We start from the raw sequence: 21957 nt of genomic DNA, 5'->3' as shown, positions 1-21957 counted from the left end.
ATAACATTGGAGCAATTAGTGAGTTGATAATCTGGCTGTATTTGATTTTATTAAATTCTGTTAATAACATCATATCAATAATAATACAATTGATCAGTGTTAGCTGGGGATTCTGCAGGTCCACATGGTGCTGAGGATGGAGGTACGAAGGAGAACCCGGGAGGAGGCGGGCTTTTGGAGGACTCGGGTGGAGGGCCCAAGCTGATTAAAAAATGGTCAAGCCTGTTTGGAGTACGATCTACAGGAAAATCTTACTTCCCACCGGTTATAGATACATCAGCAAAGGATAAAGGTAAGTTTTCCATCCAAATCCTTGACTAGATCATTGATAAAAACATTTCAAGCATGGATACTACTCTGGTTGGGAGGTTTATTGGGGCTAGACCCAATATTGATGATGTAAGGAGTTTTGTGCGCAAGAAGTGGAGCCTGAAAGGCCAAGTGGATGTCTTTGCGATGGCTAAAGGGTGTCTCTCTTTTTGCTTCTCTTGTGATGAGGATAAATGAGACATTCTTTGCAGCAGTCCTTTGGTGATGGGGAGGCATACCTTGATTATCTAGAAATGGTCTCCTAATCTTTATGCTATGGATGACTCTACTATTCAAGCCCCAGTGTGGGTTCGTTTACATGGCCTCCCCCTCGACTTTCGGGTGGAAGATGTTTTTCAAGGTATAGCCAATACCTTTGGTGAGCTCTTTTCATTAGATCTAGTGATGGTATCTCGGAAAACGATGAACTATGCCAGATCTTGTGTTAGAGTTACTCAAGGTGTGGATATGCCTGATTCTATCTCTTTAAAATCTAAGCTGGGCATTTGGGATCAGCACATTGAATATGAGTCGTTCCCCTTTCTTTGCTTTCACTGTAAGAAAGCGGGGCATTGGGCGAAAAAATGTCCTTCTCTAAGAGAAAAGCCCAAAAAGAGTAAAAAAGTGTGGCAGAGGAAGGCTGTGCATAGGTATGTTGGATCTTCGATGAGTGGAGTGGCTAATGGAGTGGTTGCAGGTGAGGGGGGTGTGTAGTTGGGATCTCCCCTTCATAATCAACGAAACTGTTCTTATGATAAGGGGGCTGGTCTTCCTGGGAAAGATTCAACTGAGGTTTTGGAGAAAAGCATAGAGATTCATGCTCAGATTCCTAAGAAAGATGGATTGAAGAAAACCCCTGCTGATAAGAATGCTAGTCCTAAGGATGGGGAGGAAGGTCTTTCTAGGTAGACTACTTTGGAAGTTATGGAGAATGACTTGGAGCTTATTGCTCAGGAATTGTTGGATGACTCTAATAGGGATAGTCTGAAGATGTCCCTAGTTGACAAGGATATTATCCCTAAGGGTGGTATGTTGCATGTTGAAGAGGGTACCTAGTTGGTTTCGGCGCTTCCTTCAGGTCCTACTGTCAAGGAATTGTTAAAGAAAGGAAACTTTGTCAGAGGAGAAGTTGAGGACTTGCTTTTTGTATCTCAAGATGAGGAAGATCAGTGGGATGAGGATGCCTCTGTTCTTGAGTGGACTATGGTTGAAAAGAAAACCAAAGGCAAAAATAAGGGTAGGAAAAAAGACGGGGAGAAGGCACCTCCTAAGAGCATGAATAAAGGTCCCAAGCCAAAAGGGGACATCTTACAGAACAGATTAGAAGGTTCATTGGCAGTCTCTTGGGGCTACTCGTAAGAATGGGGATGTTGGGTCTTCCCTTTCTCCGGTTGGTAGACCTTCTAACCAGTAGAAGAGAACAGCTGAGACCATTAGAAGCATTGCTGATGGTAGTCAGAGAACTATCCTAGAGGCAAATTTTTTTCATAGATTATGAAGATAATCTCATGGAATATTCGAGGGTTAAATAACCCTCACAAACAGGACATTTTGGAGAATATGATGAGAGATAATAGGCTGGATAGTTTGGTTATTCAAGAAACTAAGATGCTTAAAGACAAGGTGGAAAGTCTCCCAATGTTTAAGAGTAGAAAGATTATTGGTAATGATTCGGTGGGAGCTTTAGGTGGTTTGGCGGTTTTTTGGTCCAATAGATGGATTCAAGGGGAGAACATTACTCAAAACTCTAATTTTATGAATATTAGATTCAATAATTGAAAAGATAATTTTAGCTGGATCCTTACTAATGTTTGTGCTCCCAACTCCAAATGGGAAAGGAAGGCATTATGGTCTGAAATCTCTAATCAGAGAAAGTTTTTTGAGGACAAGAATTGGATTGTTATTGGAGACTTCAATACCCTGCTAAAAGAAAATGAAAAATGGGGAGGGAGCCAGATTCATTTGGATAATAGAATTGATTTAATGGAGTTTATTGATCAGCACATTCTTCATGATATTGATTTACATGGTATTGAGTATACCTGGACTAACAGAAGGGTTGGTAAGGATCTTATTCAGGTCAAGTTGGATCGTGCTCTCATTAGCAATGACTGGCTCCTTACGTATAAATGTAACCTTAGTGCTCAAGTGAGGGTGGGATCTGATCATTACCCTATTTTTTTGGTAGCTGATAAGATTAATTTTCATAAGAACTTCCCATTCAGGTTTGAAAAAATGTGGACTCATCATCCTGGTTTGGAGACTCTAATAAAGGAGTGGTGGGATATTCAAGTTGAAGGTACAACAATGTTTAAAGTTGCTGCAAAACTGAAGAATGTTAAGAAAAAGATTAAAATATGGAATAAAAATACTTTTGGTAATATCTTTGAGAACAAAAAATGATCATGGAGGAACTTAAGGATATTCAAGATAGGATTCAAATGGAGGGTTATGAGACCTTTTCTAGGGAAGAGGAAAGTGGTAAATTGGTTGAATTGCATGATATCATAGCTAAAGAGGAAATGTTTTGGAGGCAGCGCTCTAGAAATGTCTTTTTAAAGGAAGGTGATTGTAATAATAAGTTCTTTCATGTGACCACTCTCAAGCACAGGATGGCCAACAAAATTTGTAGACTGATCACGGATAAGGGACCTACGGATAATGAAGAGATCATAAAAAGGGAGGCAGTGGGCTTTTTTAAATCTTTGTTACAAGAATCCAATCTGGATTTGGAGAAACAGGATTTGTTTCTTGAGTGCATCCCTTCCTGTGTCTCTGAGGATCAGAATATGTCTCTCACTTCTATTCCTTCGAATGATGAGATTCGTCTGGCTGTTTTTTCCTTTGAAGGAGACAAAGCCCTTGGTCCTGATGGGTTCTCGCTCTTGTTCTTTCATAAGTACTGGCATATTGTTGGGGCGGATATCTGCAATGGGGTGAAGGAATTCTTTGGGTCCAGAAATATCCTTAAAGAGCTGAATGGCACATTCCTTGCTCTTATTCCTAAAAAGTCGGGGGCTGATAGTATGGACTTGTTCAGACCCATTAGTCTGTCTAACTCTTTTTATAAGGTCATTTCTAAGGTTCTTACTCTGAGGATTATGACTCTTTTGCATCACATTATATCCAGACAGCAAAATGGGTTTGTTCTCGGCAGACAGATTGTGGATTCCATTATAAAGGTGCACGAAAATATTCATTCTCTTTCGGTGTCAAAGAAGGAAGGTTTTTTGATAAAGCTTGATCTTTCTAAAGCCTATGACAGAGTGGATTGGCACTTTCTCCTCCGTGTCTTGGAAGCTTTTGGTTTCAGTAAGAGATTTCGGGGTCTTATTTTTATGCTGGTGTCGTCGGCTTCTTTCTCGATGCGCGTGAATATTTCCCCCTCTTCTTTCTTCAAGGCTTCTAGGGGCCTTAGACAAGGTGACCCTATTTCTCCTATTCTTTTTATTATTCTTGCTGAATGTTTGGGAAGATTTGTTGATTGTATGGTTCTTAAAGGGGACTTTGTGGGCCTTAATCCTTCTTCCTCAGCTTTAGTTTGTTTCCATCAACAATTCATTGATGATTCTATTGTTATGGGAGAAGCATCGATGAAGAATGCTAGGAGTTTAAAGAAGGCTTTGGTGGATTATGGTAATGCTACTAGTCAAATTATTAACTGGAATAAAAGTCTAATTTACTTTATGAATGTCAGTATGGAAAGGCAATTGAAGATTAAAAAGATTATAGGCTGTGAGATTGGCTCCTTACCCGGTTCTTATTTGGGACTTCCTTTGGGATTATCTCCTCCTAACAGTTTCTGAAACTCTTTGATTGACAAAACTCATTCGAAACTTGAGGATAGGAAAGGATCACTGCTCAGCCAAGCAGGTAAGGTTGTTGTTCTAAAATCTATTTTGCAAAGTGTCCCGCTATATGCTTTGAGCCTTTTCAAAATTCCAAGAAAATATGCTCTTGCTATTGAAAAGATCGAAAAAACTTTCTTATGGATGGGTATGGAGAACAAAAAAAGACTCCCTCTCATTGCTTGGGAAAACGTTTGTATGCCTTATCACAAGGGAGGTCTTGGGTTACGAAGGGTTACCTCCATGAATGATTTCTTAATGGCAAAACTGTTATGGAGATGGTACAAAGAGGATGGGGAATGGAAGAATATTTGGAATGATTAATACAACTTTGATAACTTTGATTTTAACCATTTCCTAAACAGTAACGTGGAACAAGGGGGATCAATGATTTGGAAAAATTCTCAGAAGCGTAAAAATATTATTCGAAAAGGGATAAAATGGAAGGTTGGCAATGGTAGGAGAGTTTTTTTTGGGACGATGTATGGATTTTGGATCACCCCTTGAGTGATGACCCAAGATGGAACAGGTATATGGAGCTTTGTAAGACCCAGAGTGGATCTCTTGTGGCGGATTAGTGGATAGACAATGAATGGGTGGATCTCTATAGATTGGATCCCAATTTGGTAGAACTAAGAAAGTGCCTGAATGTGTTTTTCCTAAACCAAAAGGAGGATGAGCTGATATGGAGAAATGAACCTAGTGGTGTTTTTTTAGTCGCTTCAGCCTATGCTGATTCTTTTGATAACCATGATGAACCATGTTGGGCCAAGGTGTGGATGAAGGGTATGATACCCAAAGTCAACATTTTCTTTTGGAACCTTTCGCAGAATAAAGTGCTAACTTTGGATAATCTTAAAAAGAGAGGGATTATTATTAATAGATGTGTTCTATGCAAGAGTGATGGGGAATTAGTTGATCATATCATCTTGCATTGTCCTTTTTCAATGAAGATTTGGGGTAATATATTCAACTTATTGAATGTTGAATGGGGTTTCCCTTCCACTATTCAGCTGTTCTTTACTAGTTGGAAGGCTCCTTCAAAGAATACTCTGATTTGTAAATTGTGGGATTTTATTTTGCTGTAATCTGCATGGGGTATTTGGAAGCAGCGTAATGGTAGAATCTTTAGAGATGTAGAATCCAACTCGACTCAGGTTTTCCACAAGATAAAGACTCTTCTGATAGAGAATATTAAAACTATGGCTTTAGAACAGCAATTTTGTAATGAATGGGAAACTAGTGTTCTTCTCAATTGGAACTTGAAGAGTGTGACTATGGGTGATCAGAAACCTAATCCTAGAGAACACGCTAGATGGGATTGCCCTCCTGACAATTGGTATAAGATAAACTTTGATGGGGCTTCGAAAGGAAACCCGAGCAAAGCAGGGCGTGGTATTGTGATTAGAAATTCCAACCGAGATAACATGGGAAGTTTGGCTATACCAATTGGGCACCAAACTAATCACGTTGCTGAAGCCTCGACAACTCTCCATGGTCTTCTTTATGTAAAAAAAATTGAACATGAATAAAATCTGGTTAGAAGGGGACTCACTCAATATTATTAATTGTCTTAATAAAAAAACTATACCTTCATGGACAATTAGTAATATAATTTATGAGGCTATTCAAATTATTAATTCTTTTGAAATTTGTGTTATTTCCCATAATTTTAGAGAGGCTAAGGGGACGGCTGATTTGGCAGCAAATGTGGCATGTAGAAATGATCAATCTATCATTTGGGAAATTCATGACCCCTTACCACTGGAGGCTCGACTTCTCTTTCATAATGATAAATGCAGGTCATTACAAAAGGTTTTTTAATTATGACTGTGTCAGTATGGGGGTATGATGAGGACTTATGTGGCTGCGGGTTTTGTGTTTTAATTCCCAATGATTCTTGTAAAGTTTCGCACGATTTCTGGGTTTATTTTGCCATTGTGTTTTCTGTTATATGCGAGTTTTCCTTCATTTAGGAGTTGCAGAGGAGGAAAATTGAGAGTTTAGGTGCTTGGAAAATGGGAGGAAAGAGGAAACGTGTTGAACCAGTGAGCTGCATGGAGTGGATGAAGAAGGAGGTGTGGGAAATATTGAGAAGGGGTAATTTCATTGGGTTTATGGAGAGGTTGAATGGCAGCAATCCCGCCATCACACAACGGTTTATTAAAACTTGGAAAGAGGGCTCGATCATGGTAGGATATCAACGCATGGAGGTTTCAGAGGAGGTGATTGCTGAGGCTACGAGATTGGAGCTTGAGGGTCTCAACTTTTATAGGGAGCAGAAATTATTAGACAGAGCTGTTGATGAGTTTTTGGATTCAGAGCTTGAGAAGAGTCGTCTGGTTAAAATTGATAAGTCTTACATCAACCCGGCCTTAGTCTCTCGTCCCTGGTAGTTCGTTCTGTTTGTTATTATGGAGTATTTAACTTTGGACGGGAGATTCACAAAATGTTATGGTTATCACTTCATGTTGGCCAACCACTTTAGGTACAGTGTCAAAATTAATTTCCATTTCTATTTGAAACAGTCCCTTAGTATCTCTATTCAAGCTTTACAAAAAGACCCAAATGGCGAACATGTCTGCCATGAGGGTCTCATGGTGCTTATTATGAATGTTTTAAAGTCTAAAAGAATTATAAGGAATAGAGGCCGCATTAAGGATGCAAATTATGAAACGGAAGGGAGCTTGCAGGGGAAGGGTTATGATTCCGAAGCCCAGAATGAAGCTGAAGGAGGTGAGGTTGATATGAACAAGGGCACTAGGAATAGATTTAAGGAGAAATGAAGAGCGGCAGGACAGTCTGATTCTGAGAAGGAGAGTGATTTTGTGGAGGATTTGGTGAGGGATTATAAGAAAAAATTTGAGATTAAAGGTAAGAGGGTTAAGGTAAGTCCGGGGGTGAGGGCTTCTTCCCCTTTGGATGATGAGACCCTTGCTTGACAATTGGAGAAGAAAAGATATCCTTCAAGATGCCTTGAGAAGGAATTAGGAGATAAAGGGGAGTCGGGTGATGAGGATTCTTAGAAGCAAGGGATACATGAGGATTATGATGACAAGTATGAAGCTACTCCTAGGTCTGTGAAAGGGCTGTATGGTAACCCGGGAACTATTCTGAAAGAAATTGGGATAATGAAAAGTCAAATGTAGACACTTGGCAGGGACATGCAAGACTTAAGGAAGGAAGTTGTACATGCCAATAGAATTGTACGTGGTGAGCGTACTCTCGACCAACATATTGACAGGCTAATGGAGGTGGTTGGGAGTGCTGAAGATGTCAAAAATTTAATGCAGAAGATCCCACAATTGGAGGCCAAGAACAGGGCTATTGACAGAGACTTCAATGCAAACTAGGGCAAGGTCACCATGATGGAAGCCAAGATGAGTAACCTTGAGAAACTGATTAAACAAATGGCTGACAATGTGTGTACTTTGTTGAAGAAACTGGAAATGGACAAAGGCCAAGATCCCCCTCAGGTGGTTGATAACCAACGTCCCAGTAAATGAACTAGGGCTCACTTGAAGAAGATTGAAGACACGGGCAAGAAGGATGAGGTGAAGGCAGTGGCGGAAAACATGTAGATCCTGGCAGATAAGGTGCTGGACTTGATCAAGGCTACTTAGCTGGTTCTTTACTGTCTTTTTGCTGTCTTTTTGCAGTTTTTGTGCTGTCTCTTTGTTGTTTCCGTCAACAGTTCTTTCTGTGACCTCTTTTGTGTTCTTTTTGGAGGTTTGTCTCGTGTTTGCTTCTAATTGCTCTATCTATTTCTAGAATGACTTGATGTAAAAAGGTTTTGGGTCCTTAAAACCTGTTTTTACTTAATCAAAACAATAATACAATTTCCAATCTGCATATTATTGTACTTTCTTTTTGTTCATGTTGAGTGATTTTTAATTCCATGAAAGCAAACAATATAAATGTCTCATTTCCAAAGTCATAAGGGGTTAAATTAGTAAATGGAGGAATTAGGAGTTGGATGCAAACTTGGGCATTTCTAGGGTGTCCATTATAGTGATATCAGAGCCTTTAACTTTTGCCATCTTGTGGAGGCCTTACAAGGAATCTGGAATAGCCGGATAGAGGGAGAAGTGTTTGACGAAATGTCAAAACCCTAAAGTCAAAAAAAAAACGGGTTAAGAGTGTTTGTTTGAGCATGCGATAGAGGCCTTTAACTTCCAGCATACTAGAGCAAGACAACAAAGATTCGGACTCACAGAGTGAGCAGTCTAGTTCATCTGTGCAGGTGGACATAGATGACAGCAATATGGGTGACTGAGATGATAGGAATTCAGGACTAGGTAGAGGTAGGAATGTTGGTCTAGATCAGGAGGAGGTAATTTTCAGACGGTTATACAGCAGGAGTAGAATAGGCGAATGGATATGATGCTGCAGCTTATGGCTAGATAGATGGGCGTCAATATTAATCTAGGCAATGCGAACAATGGAAACAATAACAAGGAGGGCAATGATAATAATAGTAATAATGATGGACAAGGTAACAATGAGAATGAGGCTGATAACTTTAGACACATTGCATGCCCAAATCAGATAGGGAGCTCAAGACCTTTTCTAACCACATTTCCACCCAGAGATCCGGTTTAACCAGTGAACGAACCGCAGATTTCTGAGTTACAGGTTCAATTCAGGAGGGACTAGGAGGTTGGTGGACTGGAGTTTCAGGTGGAAATTTCCCTTAGGGATTATATGGACTTGAGGATGAGACATATGCCTAGAGTAGGAGGGAGGAATCAAAACTTTGAGCTGAAAAAGAAAGTTGGAAAAGTAAAACTTTCTTTACCTTATTATGATGCTTCGTGGAAGATGATTGCATGATCTTGGGTGCAAAAGGTAGATACATACTAGCAGTTGAATCCTATATCAAGTATGTGGCTATTCATTTAGAGGGCCTAGGGCATGAGTGGTGGTACCATGGCATGGTAACTTTGGGGCATAATCAAATCACATCTTACTAAGAGTTGATTGAGAGGCTCATAGAGACATTTGATACCAAAGATCCTGAGTTACAGTTTAAGGAGTTGGCACAACTCAAGCAGTGGGGCTCAGTTGAGATCTATATTAGTGAATTTCAAAGGTTAGCTGTGTTTGTCATAGATATTTAAGAGAGGAGATTAGTAGTGTTGTTTATGGACGAACTCTCAGATCCCTTGAGGGGTTGGGTCAAGGGGCATGATCTTGCTACATTACAGGAGGCCACTAAGAAGGCTCGTGACTTAGCACCCTCTTCTTCTGAGAACATATTTCAGCCTAGGGATTCACATACAAAGAAGGATAAGGACAAAAAAACCCTTTTACCAAGATGCACAACCAAAAGGGGATAATAGGAAGTTGGATAATGACACCTTGAATGAGTTAAGGAGGAAGAAGCTGTGTTTTCATTGTAGAGAGCCTTGGTACTTATAAGTGCCATCTCGAGGCTAAGGCAAATCAAATGGAGTATTTTTCAACAGAGGAGTTAGTTAGAGGGGGACGATCAACACTCCGATTCAAATGGGAGTAGCACTTCAGAGGAGAATGACATTCCTAAGGATGATAGGTCATTGGCACGATTGATGAGGGCTCAAAAGGTGATAACATTTAGGGCCAGGGTTACTATCCAAGGGCATAAAGTGATCTCTCTCATTGACACTGGGGCTACACTTAACTTCATTGATGCACGGTTGGTAGCCATGAGAGGTTTACAAATCAAGGAACATGCTGGGTTTAGAGTCATGGTAGCTAATGGTGACAAATTATTATTCACTCAGAAGATAACTAATCTTCATATCAGGTTTTGAGATGGCTATGCGTTGGAGGATGAGTTCTATGTAGTAGACATGCGAGACTATGATGTCATCCTCGACATGACATGGATGGCTTTGCTAGTTTACACTCAACCTAGCAAAACTGGAGATGAGATTCCAGCATGAGAGCAGAACTATTGTACTTAGAGGACTTTCGGATGGGAGTTGCAAAGTAGTCTCCCTGATGATAATGCAAAGACTTTTTCGGTATAATGACATAGAGTAGGTAGCTGAATGTTTCATTATGCCAGCTCCACAGGAGCCACAGGTAAAGAGTCATTCACCAGATATCTAGGAGATACTTGATAGGCACACCAAAGTATTTGGTGATATTCCAAAGTATCAGTCATGATTACTCCCTATCGTCATCCTAAGAAACACAAGGACGAGATAGAGAAGGCAATTAACGAGCTATTGGAGGTGGGGCACATTAGGTCTAGCAAAAGCCCTTTTGCTTCAGTAGTAGTTCTAGTGAAGAAGAAGGATGGGATGATGCACATGTGCATCGATTATAGGGAACTGAATAAGAAAACAATTAAAAACAGGTATCCCATTCCTAGGATTGATGAGTTGATAGATGAGTTGCATGGTGCACGCTTCTTCACGAAAATTGATTTACAATCTGGATACCACCAAATCAGGATGAGAGTAGAGGACATCGAGAAGACAACCTTCCGATGTCACTATGGCCACTTCGAGTTTATGGTTATGCCATTTGGGCTAACCAATGCACTCGCCACATTTCAGAGCTGTATGAACCAGGTCTTCAGGGGGCAGTTAAGGAGATTCGTCTTGATCTTCTTTGATGACATCTTGGTTTTTAGTAAGACCTGGGAGGAGCACTTGCAACATATGGAGGAGTTATCTATTCTGGATAGAGAGTCATTGTATGCTAAGGAATCAAAATGCAAGTTTGGCATGACCGAGCTCTGTTACCTTGGGCATATTATTAGCGTAGATGGTGTTCAGGTTTATCCCGAAAATATTAGAGCTGTTGTGGATTGGCCTACTCCCACAAACCTCACACAGCTTAAGGGGTTTTTTGGTTTATGTGGTTTTTACAGGAGGTTTGTTAGGGGATTCTTACAGATTTCCACACCTTTGACAAATATCACCAATAAAGGAGCCTTCACATGGACAGAGGCAGCACAGAGATGTTTTGACCACTTCAAACAAGTGACGTCATCTTGTCCGGTTCTAGCTCTACCTGATTTCACGAACTCGTTTGAGCTTTAGTGTGATGCTTTAGCAGACGAGATAGGAGCAATATTGATGCAGAAGAGACACCCCATTGCATTCGAGAGTAGGAAGCTTTGAGGAGTTGAGAGGAGCTATTCTATCTACGACAGGGAAATGTTGGCCATAATGCATGCATTGGCCAAATTTCGATCGTATTTGGTAGGTGGACGTTTTGTGATCAAGACTGATCACAATAGTATTAAATACTTCATGAGCCAGCATGATCTTAATGACTGTCAACAGAAATGGGTTACTAAATTGCAAGCTTGTGACTTTGATATAGAGTTTGTCAAAGGTAAGAAAAATGTGGTGGTTGATGCTTTATCTCGGAGAACTCACTTATGTGCTTTGACAGAAGTTTCAGGGTGATTGGAGAGATCGGATTACAATGGAGTATGCAGGAGATGATTGGGCTTCAGGGATAGTTGCAGGCACTATTTAGGATGACAGGTATGCAGTGTTGGATGGGTCGATAAGATTTTAGAATAGGGTTTATTTGATCCCTACATCACAATTTAGAGAGGAGATTCTTAGGGCATTTCATGATGCACCTACAATTGGGCATCCGGGGGTCATCAAGACCTATAGACAGATCTGAGAGTGGTTTTCACGGAGAGGGCTCAAGGATGATGTTTAGAGGTATGTTAGGGAGTGTGCAGTTTGTCAGCAGAATAAGGCAGAGCACACGTTTCCTGCAGGTTTACTACAACCCTTGCCTAATTCGGACAGGAAATGGGAAAGCATTTCTATGGACTTCATCATTGGTTTACCATGAGTGCAGGGGAGAGATTGTATTTATGTAGTGGTAGACAGATTGACAAAGTTTTCTCACTTCTTTGCTATTCGTTCTACTTATACAGCAGCTCAGGTGGCAGATTTGTTCTTAAGAGAGGTTTTCAAGTTGCATGGGATATGAGATTTATTGTTAGTGACAGGGATAGCAAGTTCATGAGCGCCTTTGGGCAAAAGTTGTTTAGGCTGTGCGGTACAAATCTTACACCTAGTATGAGTTACCCTTAGATAAATGGGCAAATGGATATAGTAAATAAATGGGTGGAAGGCACATAACTATGTGACTGTGCGATAGAGAGCAAGGGTCAAGTGGTTACACACGGGGGAGTATTGTTACAATACCACATATTACATGACCATCAGGATGACACCATTTATGACATTGTATGAGTATGAAGCACCAAGCTTCATGTATTTGGTTTTGGGGAACAATCGAGTGTCTAAAGCCAAAGACCTTTTGCAAGATACTCAGGATATCCTGAGAGCGCTGAAGGAGAACATGCAACAAGCCCAAAATCAGCAGAAGTTGTATGCTGATCAGCATAGGGTAGAGTGCAGTTTTGAGGTAGAGAATATGGTGTATTTGAAGCTATAGCCATATAAGCAATCATTGCTCAAGAAGAGCAGAGCAGAGAAGCTGAAGCCTAGATTTTATGGTCCCTATAGGTTTTTCTTAGAGTGGGCGAAGTTGCCTATGAGTTTGAGCTTCCAGAGGGTAGTCGAGTGCACAATGTATTTCATGCGTTGAGGCTTAAGAAAGCCATTGGTCAGAGTGTAGTGCCTTCTACAGATTTACCCCCTTTAGATGAGGAGGGGAAGCTTGTGTTAGTGCCCGAGGCTATTCTGGACACTCGAGAGAAGAAACTCATAACCAAGATAGTGAAGGAGTATATGGTCGAATGGAAAGACTTGCCGAAGGAGGATGCTACATGGGAGAGTGAGTAGGTTATTCAGCAGGCTGGATTGAGATTGCGTGAGGACAAGCAATTTCAATGGGGGCGGACTGTAATGTTCCCACTTTAGCAGTTAACCATGTGTGTATGCATTAGCCTAGTTCTACATGATCCAAAGGGCTAACGAAGGGTTTAAAAGGGATCCTAGAGTTTTGTGGCCTAGTCATCTCCAGTTTGGGCTAAAACGGAGTTGATTTACTCAGTCTCAGGCATACTTACTATTTTCAGTAAGTCAACAGGACATAGGGGAGGCTAGTTTTGGTGATTGGATTTGATACTCCTCGGCCAGAGCTTTCCGACGAGCTATCACTCGTGCTGTTCGGAGTTTGATAGCTTATATATTTTATGCTTAAAGTATTATTAAAGTAACATTGAATTTAGTTGTAAAATATTAGTGTTACTTTAATATTAAATTTTATGGGAATGTGTGCAAATAAAAGGGGTGCCGAAGGGAGACATAAGTGAATATTTAAATATGTTTTATATTGCACATCTTTTATCCCACAGTCATCATGAGGGTTGAGTCGACCCTTGGAGAAAGAATAAAGGGGAGCATTGGTGGCTTCATTTGGGAAGGTTGAATATGGGAAGAACATTGATGTGAGTTGCAAATCTGTTCTTGGCATTAGAGGATGTCTAATCTCTCTTGTGATATTCTAGACATCATTCCCTTGGGGTTTAGCTTTTGTAATCCATTGTTATCAACTTCATTATCAAGCAGATTGGGTGTGTTTCTAGCTACAGATAGATTTGATGTTTTGCGCATATCTTCTTCATTAGTCATCCGACGCTTACACTACTTTGAGGGAATGATTTTATGAAGATATTGGACTGCTTCAAAGACAAAATACTGTAGCAACACTGTTCACGTAGGTACTGTTCATGCAGCACTATTCATGCGACACTATTCACGCAACACTATTCATGTCACTATAGTAACAGGTTTAAATAATATTTGTTGGTGCATTATGTCAATATTATTGGAGTAATTAGTGAGTTGGTAATCTGCCCATATTTGGTTTTATCAAATTCTGAAAATTCCATGCAAGCAAACAATATAAATGTCTCATTTCCGAAGTCATAAGGGCAGTTAAATTAGTAAACGGAGGAATAAGGAGTTGGATGCAAATTGTTTGACAAAATTCCTATCAGCAGTTGTTTAGTTTTTGGGCATTTCTAGGGTGTCCATTACAACATTTCATGGGTCCATCACAGTCCTGTCCCCTAATTTCTTGACCTCAAGCAATTTCGGGTTGTGGTGTTCAAAGATTTCAATTTCTCCCTAGGTCACATTTTCCGGCAGTAGTCCTTTTCTTTTGATCAAGTATTCTGGAATAGCCTTGTTACATAATCCCTTCTCCTTACATCTAAAGCAGATTCAGATTAAAGGATTAATTATTCCTTCATAGTGTAATGGAGGGAGCTCCATGGATGAGTTAATCTGCTGCGGAAGGGCTTTCTTTAAGCATGAAACGTGGAAAGATTTTTCAATCCTACTGTCAAGAGGTAATTCCAACTCATAAGCAACCTGCCCCACCTTTTTAGTCACCTGGTATTAACCATAAAAGTGTGGTCTTAACTAGTCTTTTTTTATTCTCTTCATAGATGATTGTGTAAAGGCTGTAACCTCAGAAACACCATATCTTCCTCTTCAAATGCTCATTCTGTTTGATGTCTATCTGCACATTGATATAACTTCTACTGACTTTGTTCTTGTTGCAAGTTCTCTTTTGGTCTTCTAGAATATCCTTACTTCTTTGAACGAGATCTTTAGCACTAGGTACTCTACTATTAGTGAGGATCATATCCACAAAGGAAGTATCATAGCTGTACAATTCATTAAAGGGAGACTTCGAATTGCCATATGATAATTTGTATTGCACCGGTATTCCCTAAGTTTGCTTGCCCTCAAGGAATTGCATATCTCAACTTTGGAAGTATGTCCTCCCTTTTACATCTATAATTTTTTGCTGCTCCACTATAATAAAAACATAACTAGACCTCAAATTGTGAAGCAATGCATTGTGATCCCAAGTACCATACCTATATTGTCCACTGATATGTTTAGACTTTGTTATTACATATTTAACTCAAACTCTACACTCTATGTCATAAGGTACCATGATTCAAGTTAAGACATTCAGAGAAAAAGGAATTTTTTCATTTAATCAGATTAAATTATCTGTATGTAACATTAATACCTCTTATTACTATTTCAACTCAATGACACAAGGAGTAGGTGTTAGGTGTTATCCAGGGTGCCTAGAGACCAACTGCAATGGGCTCCCTAAAGTCTACAGGTCTGTGTTTGTATCCTATATCCAGAGTTGTCCCCAAGGCTTCCAAGATGCTGAACCCTACCCTGTCTTGGGACAATGATGGCATTGCTTGGATTTAGACAAACCCCTACTTTGAAACCACTTTGTCCTCCCTTCTCAGATATTAAATTTGTAATAGGACTTGAGTAAGAATATATATCCTCATTCCTTTTTCCTCCTTCCATTCTACATTAATGAATAAAATTATAAATTAATAATTCTTGGTCTTATGATCATTCCACAATTCATTCTATTTTGATCCCCCCTCTCCAAAAGGGAGATCTACTTCCCTCGTATACCCTTTAAGGTTAAACAGTGACATATTTGGATGATTTATAAGACACCTCTCTGTACTTAGGTACATCGGTTCACCAAGTCAATTCATACCTCAACATTCTTTAGTTAACAATTAATTATCAGTGACATCCCTAATAGACAGTTGTTGGTGAAGGATTAATTATCTTTTCCCTCAATATCATCTTAAACATGGTTCTTTGATTTACGCCACTAGGATTGATGTCTTCATTCCCAATGTATACGGAAATCTATAGCCTACAACATGCAGTCATTGGTTGGAAATGCTTGGTATGTGTCTACTTTCTTCATTCCCAATGTATACGAAAGTCTATAGTCGACAACATCCAGTCATAGTAATTAGTTGTTGATGTTCTGTTATTATGAATTTATAATCATGCCCATAATGAGAATTTTATACACACCATGATAGCTTATATTGTTGCTGGTTTCAGACTTAGAGTCTGAAAGGAATCTTCCTGCAGACTGGGCCTATCAGTTGTCACTTGTAAGTATATATTATTGAGTATTACTGGTTGATTTCCTATCGTCCTAGTCAATGGTCAAAGACATACATTTTGATCTTATTGAGTGTATTCTATATAATTACAGCTTGATAGACTCTTAGCGGTAAACAATCATCTAGTGATCTCCCCAATGTCCGATTAGATATCCTCATTACCTTTTCCTCCTTCCATTCTACATTAATGAATAAATTAATAATTCTTGATCCTTTGATCATTCTGCAATTTGTTCTTTTTAAATCCCCCCTCTCCAGAAGTGGGATTGACTTCCCTCATATACCCTTTAAGGTTGAACTGTAACATATTTGGATGATTTATAAGACAGCTCTTTTTACTTAGGCACATTGGTTCACCAATTCAATTCACACCTCAACATTCTTTAGTTGACAATTAATTATCAGTGACATCCCTAATAGACAATTGGTGGTTAAGGATTAATTATCTTTTCCCTCAATATCATCTTACATATTGTTCTTTGATTGATGAAAGATGAGTTGACTACGATTGATGTCTTCATTCCCAATGTATGCGGAAGTCTATAGCCTACAACATCTAGTCGTTGGTTGGAAATGCTTTTTATGTGTCCACTTTCTTCATTCCCAATGAATTCGAAAGTCTATAGCCTACAACATCCAATCATTGGTTGGAAATGCTTGTTATGTGTCCACTTACTTCCCGTGAGGATTCATTTCTTCCATCTTTTCTTAGCATGACTCCATTATCTCTCCGTCAAAGTTGTACTTCAAGCTAATATATATATATTTCTAAACTATAAATACATTGTTTGTGGGATGCAACCTTCCTCTCATGTCACTCCATGGTTGATTTTATGGTTGTTGGCAATTCATATTAGTTATCAGCTATTAATATTAATTTATTTACTAGTATTGTTGACCATCGACTCATAATTGAAACATGTATTATATTATTTAATTATCAACTCATACAATTATCATCCATATAGAATTGACTATTATTGAAGTCGATCAAATATGGTTTAATATTATTAATGTGGATAATAATATGGATGATATTAAATAGTTAATTTACATTAATATTATTATAGATTGATTAATTGATTTTATTAATATTTATTAACATTGATATTGATTATTCATTTTGTTCATAAAATAAGGAATTTAAATAAATAGTTAATTATATATTTATATTTAAACAGTTATGTATGGATATATGTGTATATTTATATTGATGTTATGCCAATATTGGGTCATGACCATACCAAACATAGATTGCCAGGATCCCAAACCAGTCTACCTCTCATGCTGAAAGTGAGGATATAGATGTATCTCAGCATATCACGAATGGCAAATGTTATCTGCACCCGTATGTTTGTCTGAATACCAAGATCCCATATCAATGTTAGTAATATGGTTCCACTTTGCTCTGCCACTCCAATATAACTGTCATCAATTTACAATAACCAGAGAAGCACTCCATCCATAATGTGAGTCCCTGGATCCCAAGTCATTGCACTATGACACTCCCTCAAATGGAAGAGATAGTTCTCTCTTATCATGTTATTGATGCTAACTATCCGAGTGAATCTCTAATGGTGTAAGAAATGCCTCTAATGTCATTGCTGCTGGACCCTCATCACCATGCCAATATCTAACATTGGAGTAATGATATAATCATTCCAATCTCTCCTAACAACTATTTTCAACAAAGTTACAATCTGAAACTTCCGTAACCAGAAATATAGGATAGCCTCCTACTAATAATGATGGAATTGGAAACCGATAAGTTTTAGTTGGAATACTTATCCTCTTAAGATCACCTCCATAAATTGGAGCATGGATCCACTAGAACTTTCTATTTACAAGCATATACCAAAACAATGCAAGTGACTTCATGACCTGTCCCAAATCCTAATATTAGGACTGCTTCATACTCCACAAAGGAATCACTGACATGATGGGGTTTTATCTCAACACCATTGATCTTCTTTAGCTCTTTATACATAGCTAAAGGCCTAATCAAATGTGAGACACCTATGCCTACGTCTCTACATATAGGCATAACCATAGTGGTTGATTGCAATGTGTGTGATCAGCTACCCCATCCGTGTCTATTTCTTGAGCCTGTAATTGGCTCTCCAAAAGTAATCCATGATCTCGATGATGCAAGCTGTGTATATACTCAGTATTTTCAGAATTATACCTGTTCTTGAGTGCATGCAAATCTGAAAGATTGTTGCACTTGTCCATCATAAGGGGTTCTCCCATTAAGTGATGTGTACTCCTATCATCCTCAAATGTTATGGCAACCATAGAAGACTGGATTTTTTTTGTGGATGAGGATGCTTGAGCCAAGCTCAATTCTAGATTTCATAAATCTGAGTATTTAGATTCTTGAAAGGCCATAGAGAGTTCTTTAGAGAATCCTTGGTAACCTTGAGCACATCGGTAAGCTTATCTACCTCCAAGCCTTTCTCTTTTAGTGCATTAAGAGAGATCTCACCAAACATGAAAAGATGATCTCTATCAGAATGGAGTTATAGGTGATTAGTCTTCGTTACTACTAAGTGCCTGTAAGTCTAAAATTGAAAGTTCTTCACCAATGTCCATAGTTATCCTTTAAGACCAACATCAAACTTTCCATGAGCTTGCTAGTGTCATCAAGATGTTTAATGGCTGCAATGATTTGGTCTTCATTTACCTTCAACTGTCCTGCCAAATAATAGGATCCTTGAGATCTATAAACCCCATACAAATTTTGTGATTTATTATCAGCATCAAGCAACACTGAATCAGATTTTTGTTTGAGGTTAACATGAATACCATCAATGTTATTAGGGCCATCCTTCATGCACAACGATGTGGGTGAAGTTAGAATAGTACTATGGTCAAAAGTAGGTCCATCCCAAATAGGATCCACGACATGTGAAAGGTGTATATCACCCTGGCCAACATAAGCGCCAACACTTACATTAGCTGTGGTATCATTATCATTGGCTGATTGGAAAAGTCTTCATATATGCTTCCAAGATGCCTATCATATGTATCAGTGTGATTAATTTCGTAGGATAGCTCCACCTGCAAGCTTCTTACCAAGAAACTTGTGCAAGCCTTACCTGAAATAACATATTTCCCATCGATGAATACTGTATTTCCAAGTGTAGATCTTTCCTTGGGTGTGACTGCAATAAATGACTGATTTTCTGTTTTGAACTACTCTTCTTCCACCAGATGCTCATCAAACAAGTAAGATTTCAGCTTCCCTTCACATTGTTCGAAAACACTGTATACCAAGTTATAAGCAACTGTAGAAGCACTTGTTTTCATTTCACAACAACTAGTAACAATGATATGCTAGGCAGGAAAATAATGTCACTTTCACTAACAATTGAAGCTATAATGATTCTCATGTAATCATGAATAGATATGTCATGATCCATACATTCATAAAACATCTATAGAATAAGATCATTACAATCATAATCATTCATGATAACACATTATGTCACCTTGGTCATCAATTCTAAAGACTTAGCCCTCTTACTGAAAGGACTTCTGATCTCACCTAACCTGTAAAAAATTTTCAACGACCAATTGCAAGATCTCCCTTGTTTTGTTAAAGAGAAGCTTGGAAGCATGATGCTTGAACTAGTTACAGAATATGAGGACAATAAAATAAAACCAAATGAACTAGTTACAGAATACGAGGACAATAAAATAAAACCAAAAAGGATATAGATTCATTTGTTCAAAAGAACATTGTAATTAAGGCCTTAGATGTGTGTCATGCTTCTAATCCTCTCTTAATATATGAGATCACTATGATATAGTGCAAACATTGGGTCAATCCAAATCAGTCTTTTACATTTACATGTGATGAGAAAAGAATGGTGGGAGAAAACTTGTCTTAAAATTACAAACTTTGCAAAATTTCAATACCTTGGTTAAGCTGTTCAAACTAACAACTTTTGATAATATTACAGTATTGCAATGGAAGTGAATTGTGGGATATATTTTCATATAAAGAAAGATTAGAAGTTTGCAAGGTTAAGTCATCTTCCTGTTACAAAATCAAGTTAATCATCACAATTTACAATTTGCTGGAGAACAAACAATCTTTTGAAGGGCGGACTGTCTTATTCCCATCATGCTATAGGAATAGAAGCATGATTAAACTGTAGATCACTTCTGTTGTACAGAACAAAGAGCTTTGAAGAGTGCCAATTATTAGTTTATAGGTTACTTTGGATGTCAAAGTGTTAGGTCTCCACCAAAGAGGCTACCAAGATAATAGCCTTGATGAAATTTGTATCGCGGCAATCGGGAGAAAAAAAGTCTCTATTAACTCATGGTTGCAGCCCTTGAAAATATAACAGGCTAAAAGACGATAGCGATCTATAGCAAAGGAGAGCTATAAATTTAAAAAAATTATCAGAGGCAGCCATCTCCTGTTAATCCTAAAATATCTCTGATAACATAATGGTCTGGATTGCTGATCCTACCGATCTAGCAATTCATTAATATCCTTCGTATGGATTTAACCTATTAAATGCCTTATGATATTTACCTAATTGGCATCCCTCTTAGAGCATTTGTTATTGTTTTAATTTTCATATTTAGTGTTAGTACATTTACTAACTAAATCTGTTTAGATGAGACGCCGATCTGGGCTAACTTATCCTTTGGTTTGTAGGGCCGACCTAGGGAGAGTTATGTCCTTTCTTAGGACATGACTCTTGGGTGCCCTATATATATGAGATAGGGATGTGGATAAAGGACACAAGAACAAGAAGTCTGTTCCTTTAGCATTCTCTGCCTCATTCGAATTTGTAGCAGAATATATATTATTGCAGAATTATTATCTCAGTAAGAAGGACTAATATATCATCCTTAACTGATGAAGTTCATCTCAAGCACTAGAAAGGTTTTATATCAGTTTGTTTTAGTAGAATTTGCGGAAACTTTGCATGTCCTACTGTTAAAGAGATTTAATTAAACTCAAACTATTATTCTAAAAGTGTATATATGAAGGGCTGTAACTTTTGCAAAGCAAGGAGTGATGCAACTATGCACTCTTTTTCATTAGAAGATATAAGAGGGAGAACAAATGGATTGGGAGGAGGCAATAATGAGAGCATAATGCAAGAAACAGAGATCTGATGTGAAAAATAAGCCTGTAAAAAAATTGAATTATGAAGCAATATCAATCTTAATTATAAAGAACCAAGATACAACATACAAGTATTTTGTTAAATTAACTTTTATGCCATATTTTTCTATCTAATTTATATTAGTTTTCAAATTTAGTTAAGAATTTATATTATTATTTAATTAGCATGTCAATTTATCAAGAATCTTAGGATTAGTAATTATTCATTTAATTTTCACTAAGTAATTATATTAGGAAGTGGCAGGCAAACATAATAGGGAGATGCAGGAGTACGGGGTCTTTCAATTAAGCAGACCCATTGATTTGGATTGCTTGTTTGCCAAGAGGTCAGATTGACTTGGTTGTTTGGAGCTCTTGGGCTTAGTTGTGGAGGACACTCTCTTGGTGTCCTATTGTTCTTTCCTCTTAAGTTTCTAGCATGCTTGGTTATTAAGAAAAAGCTAAAGTAAGGATCCAAAAGTGCTGGAATACCTACGGTCATGTTTTTGATATTAATCATTTATTTTTCCTAAATTCAATTTCTATTATCATTGTCATTTAGTGAAAGACTACTCTTGTAAGTAAATTTTATCACTGGAATTATTACTTTTCGATAAAAAATCAGGTATATCCATAAAGAAGACATTACATTTTTCCATTCCAACTTCTTGTACTTTCAGTTCCATAGACAAACTTTGGTTGTTTATGGGCAGTATCATGTTTTCTTCTTAGTTACTGGATTCATCATATAC

The 21957-nt window shown here is 38.3% G+C and overlaps 1 protein-coding gene across 4 annotated transcripts in view; it reads left to right on the top strand.

Annotated features, from left to right (window-relative positions):
- The window catches only part of ECA3 (endoplasmic reticulum-type calcium-transporting ATPase 3), a 344449-nt gene that overhangs the window by 192595 nt on the left and 129897 nt on the right, over positions 1-21957 (top strand). The window lies entirely within an intron of this gene.

Source organism: Cupressus sempervirens, chromosome 9 (assembly GCF_028749045.1).
Source record: "Cupressus sempervirens isolate cs-2001-9-10 chromosome 9, ASM2874904v1, whole genome shotgun sequence".
In the NCBI taxonomy this organism is placed as follows: Eukaryota; Viridiplantae; Streptophyta; class Pinopsida; order Cupressales; family Cupressaceae; genus Cupressus; species Cupressus sempervirens.
Note: the sequence above shows the minus strand (reverse complement) of the source record. Positions and strands in the feature narration are given on the sequence as shown.